General features: G+C 35.9%; 1 pseudogene across 1 annotated transcript; it reads right to left on the bottom strand.

The window, feature by feature from the left end:
* Positions 1–748: 748 nt before the first annotated feature.
* On the bottom strand, positions 749–1,121 carry LOC308521948 (peptidyl-prolyl cis-trans isomerase A-like; annotated as a pseudogene). Its single transcript has one exon. The product of its transcript is annotated as a peptidyl-prolyl cis-trans isomerase A-like (transcript).
* Positions 1,122–5,302: the final 4,181 nt, after the last annotated feature.

Genomic DNA, 5,302 nt, shown 5'->3' with positions numbered 1-5,302 from the left:
TTTATACATTATTTCATTTAATCTTAATGATAGCTCAGTTTGGCAAGTGACATTAGTCTTATTTCAAACCAAGGGAATTGAGGAAAGAGATTAAGTTACTTGTTCAAGATTGCTTAGTGTTGATAGCTTAACAGCTAATAAGTAAGGATTTGACCAAGATCTGTGTGTTCTAAAGGCCAACTCTTATCCATTATAGGACACTGGAAAGAATGGCCCTATAAGGGGAAACTAGTGGAATTTCAGCAATCTTTTTTTTAAAAATATATTTCTTTATTGATTTCAGAGAGGAAGGGAGAAGGAGAGAGAGATAGAAACATCAACGATGAGAGAGAATCATTGATTGGCTGCCTCCTGCACACCCCACACTGGGGATCAAGCCCACAAACCAGGCATGTGCCCCTGGTCGGAACCGAACCCGGGACCCTTCAGTCCGCAGGCCGATGCTCTATCCACTGAGCCAAGCCGGCTATGGCGGAATTTCAGTAATCTTTATTTAGAAGGTTTTCTATTAAGCTTTTAGTTCCTTGGCAAAGTCTGATTAAACAATCAGGTGTTGCTTTGTAGTCCATTTGTGTTTTTGGTTTGTTTTGTTTTTGACAGACAACTGTTAGTTTTTATTTCATAAGCATAAACTTAACTCTGCAATCCAGTAAGACTGGGAAGGGGTAAGGAAATTATGGAACCCAAAGAACTATGGCAAGAGCACAAAGATTATAGAACATTCCAAGCACATCGGGGTGAAGGGGTGCTCTCCTGAGCTACAGAAGGAATGGTCTGGTGGTTAAGATAAAACACAAGTCAAATTTATTAGAGTTGTCCACAGTCAGCAATGGTGATCTTCTTGCTGGTCTTGCCATTCCTGGACCCAAAGCGGTCCATGGCTGTCACAATATCCAGGCCTTCCTTCACCTGCCAAACACCACATGCTTGCCAGCCAACCACTCAGGCTTGGCCGTGCAGATGAAACACTGGACGCCATTTGTGTTCGGTCCAGCATTTGCCATGGACAAGATGCCAGGACCTGTATGTTTTAGGATGAAGTTCTCATCCTCAAATATCTCCCCATAGATGGACCTGCCCCCTGTGCCATTATGGCGTGTGAAGTCACCAGCCTGGCACATAAATCCCGGAATAATTCTGTGAAAGCAGGAACCTTTAAAACCAAATCTTTTCTTCCCAGTGCTCAGAGCACGGGAGTTTTCTGCTGTCTTTGGAACTTTGCAAACAGCTCTAAGGAGACGCGGCTCAAGTGCTCGCCGTTGACGGCGATGTCGAAGAACATAGTGGGGTTCACCAGGGCTGGTCACGTGTTTTATTGTTGTTATTTTTCCCTTTTTGGAATATAAGTTATTCTTAGGTGAAATTCATTTAAACTGTACCCAGTCTCTTTTTTTTATACATAATTAGTATCTGAAAATGTGAAACATATAGTGTCTATTATCAAATGACTTCTGCAACATAACAAAATTTTAAAAATATAAGAACTATAAATAAACACGATTTTAGAAGCTGTCTTTCGTGCTATATTTCCAACATTTCATATATATTCTATGATTATATGTATTTTCTTATCACTCAAACTCATGGACAGCCAGCTTAAGTCCAAGGAGCTTCCAAATGAGGCTTAAGACTCATTATTTTCAGCACGTATTTCCATCTTTTTCACAATTGTTTTTCTAAGTTTAATAGTCTACACTTTATAAGAATAATCTTTTTCTATTTTATACTCACTTTTATAGGTTAATGGCAAAATACAATAAATCGTCATTAGTTGCCCAAACACTTGCCCAAAGTGGCAAGACTCCAAAAAAGAATAGTTGGCGGCCAAATAGCAACACAAAGAAATTAGTTGACCAAAATGTTTTTTTGAGAAATCAGTGTAGATTATATATGAGCCTGGACTATGTGCAAGTCCAAGGAAAACGTATGGCAGAATGGTTTTTAGGGTGGAATGTAGAGGCAAATAAACCAGAATATGAATCCCAATTCTAGGTGTGCTTCGTATTTTATGATTTCCTCAATCATAAATGAGTATGGTATTAACACTTGTCTTAATCAGTGCAGGCTACTATAACAAATAACCATTGTCTGTGTGCCTTAAACAACAAATTTCTATTTCTCACCATTCTGGAGGCTAGAAATCTATGTTCAAGGTACCAGCATGACCAGGTTCTGGTGAGGGTCTTCTTCCGGGCTGCAGACTGCTGACTCTTCCTTGTATCCTCAGATGTGGTTAGAGGGTAAGCTGGTTTCTTGGCCTCTTAATATAAGAGGACTAATTCCATTCATGAGGATTCTAACCCCATTACCTAATTGCCTCCCAATACCATCACATTAGGCCCTAATGATTAGGGGTTAGATTTCAATGTATGAATTTTGGGAGAAGACAATACATGAATTAGTTCACGTTTATCTTAAGGATCAAATGACATGGTGCAGGTAAATTACAATTTCTGACATATAGTAAAGACAATAAATATTAGTTATCATTATTGTTATAATTTTAATTATTATAAGTATTGTACTTTAGCATAAGGAATTCAACAGAATCTATAATACTAAAATTAACTCCTTATTGCTCTTTGGCATTCAGATCAAGCATACAGCAATAATTAATCTGAGCCCAGATCACATAGCTAGATAGAGGTACTAGATACTTTAGCCCAATGGTACAGAGTAATCAGAAGTTGTTCAGTTTAAGAAAGAGAAATCTTTTGCAACTTTTAACAAAATATTACTCAGGTCTCTCATCAAAACAAAAGGTTCTTCCTAAGTTACATATACCCGATTCAAATGGGTTGATTTGTCTCAGGTCAAAGATAAATCAATGCTTGGTTTAGGAAAAAAATTCAGTCTCCTAGATCATTTATTATTTTTTATTAATTTTAATTATGTCATTGGTCAAGTTTAATATCTTAATAACACTTAATGAAGCAGAGTTCATCATTGAATGGATTCTTACTAATAATCAAAGTGAACACTTTAAAATGAAGTATACGCTATTTCTAACCACTTGGACACCATTTGGTATGGCCAAGAGCAATTTACTGAATGGTGTCAGGAGAATCTAGATAATTATATGCTAGAAAAAGTAGGGAAAAATCACATCCCTCCATGTAAACTTACAACAGTATATTTCTGTGAATATTAACAAATGTGATTTTTCCCCCAAGAAGAAGAGAATTATGCTTAGTATTAATCACAACTTTAAATTGAAATGGAATAGTTCAATAAGGGTGAAGCATGATGTTTAGAATCTAGTTGTATACTCTTGCCAAGGAAAGCAACATGGACAGTTGCCTTGAGATGAGAGGAAAGCATAGTTTTAACCAAAACTTTTAAGTTTGTTAATATAATCCCAATGCTAAATCAGCTTTAGAAACCAATGGAACTAGAACAGGGATGGCTCTAGGTAATAAATTATTGAAATCACTATGAGAGACCTGTCTCCTAGACAAAGACTTTATAGAAAGAAGAATAATGACATTTTAAATTTGCAAACAATAACTCTGTTAAAAATAATCAGTCAATAACTAAGATAAATTGCCCTGAGCCTTAAATATGTCTTTAGCAAATTGAAAGAGAAATACAACTGGATGATTCAATGATATTCTTTGGCAACATTTCAAGGAAATTAAAAAGCATAATGTGAACATTTTTGTCAGGCCTCAGTAGTGCTGGTGAATATTCTATAAACAATGATATTTCAGCATTATCCCTGGTCACAATCATACCAGATGTTATAATTCCAATTGTTATCCCCTGGCTCATAATGAGAAGAGAGGGGGGAAAAAATTATCCGTCTATTTATGACAATAAGAAAAAAGGTAACTATTTTATAGACTATCAGTTCAAAGATGGAAGGCTGGATAGTTTTACCTTAAACAGACCATATTATAGTGGCAAATACTGACAGTGTGTAGTTACAATGTCCTGTTTTCTCAAAATTCAGCTTGAATTTTGCTCAATTCACAGTATTTCAGAAGAAAACTGAAAGAGACATAACCTCTGCAGTAGTCAGTGGCAACTTTCTATGAGATTGGAAATGTATTCACTGTGAAAATATTGAGTCACTAAGCCTTCGGACTGCATTCCAAAAGTCTACCAGAGACATTTCAATCAAGGGTGTGTGAATGTGACAGCCAGGCCATTTGGGCTAAAAAGCATTGTACAGAATTATGTTGGTGAATTTAGTGCCCTCCAAATAACCTCATGTGTGGTCATGATATTAAGTCATGGAGAAACCTATTCATAAGTTGAATATTTTTTTCCAAAAAAATGGGAAAAAAGAGTCTTGAATTCCCCATAAGAATGCTAAATGACCCCATCTCCCAATGGAATGGTTCACTTTCATTTCCAATAGCAGTAAGCCTATTGACCCCCGTGATGTTATCCTTCTTGCTGCTCATGCAGTACTTCCTTTAATCTCTCGGATCAAAGATTGGTCAATAAAAATCATCTCTGCTTTTGTGGGGAGCAAACAAACTACACTCAGTCCTATGATAATTGTAAGTTTTCACAAAATCCTAGAGAAAGAAATCCTCGTGTGCTATTAAATTCGCAAAGGAAAAAAACAACAACTTGTTTTCTATTTGGTGAGCCATGTAAAATGCACTAGGTTTCCTAACAGAAAGTAGAGATTACCTCTGTTGGAGAGTTGTTACTCTGTTTTTTCCCCCCTTCTTTCTAAAAATTTTAAATGAATTTTGAATCAGTGAAAGATCTCTTACCAATGACCCTGAACACTGAAGTCCAATTTTTCTGCAGAAAAAAATTACATGGAGGTGTCATTTTGAAAAAAGAACATCAATATAAATGACAGCCTCAATATGAACTGCCCTTTGCAATAAAGGAAACATGCCTCAATCCCAAACGAAAAGGACAACTTCTTTGGGGAAAGAGTAGACTGGTTGTTTTCTCCATTAAAGTTTGGTCAACTTTGCTAAGTAGTAGCAAGTTTCAGGAGAAGGTGGAAATAATATCTAGGTTTTGTTAGGTCTGTGATTAGACTCACTTCACTGACTTATTTCAAAATAGATCATCTAGCAGTCACTCAGGCGAGGTTCATGGTTCCACGGAATTAATTTCAAAGTTGACAAATTGCTAATTTAGTAGGACACATTTTGCCATTTCCAACATTAAGCTTTTAAATTTTTATTTCAATTTCCTAATTTCTGTTCATAAGAATACATACTACCTTCTGAACTTTTTTCCATCCTTGTTTAAATAAAATAAATAATTAGTAATTAATAAATTATAATAAAAAGTAATGGGAAATTAACACTTTGCAGAAGTGAACTCT

The sequence above is a fragment of the Myotis nattereri genome (genome assembly GCF_964212035.1).
Source record: "Myotis nattereri genome assembly, chromosome: 7".
NCBI classification, from domain to species: domain Eukaryota; kingdom Metazoa; phylum Chordata; class Mammalia; order Chiroptera; family Vespertilionidae; genus Myotis; species Myotis nattereri.
This window is presented reverse-complemented; position numbering and strand designations above follow the sequence as displayed.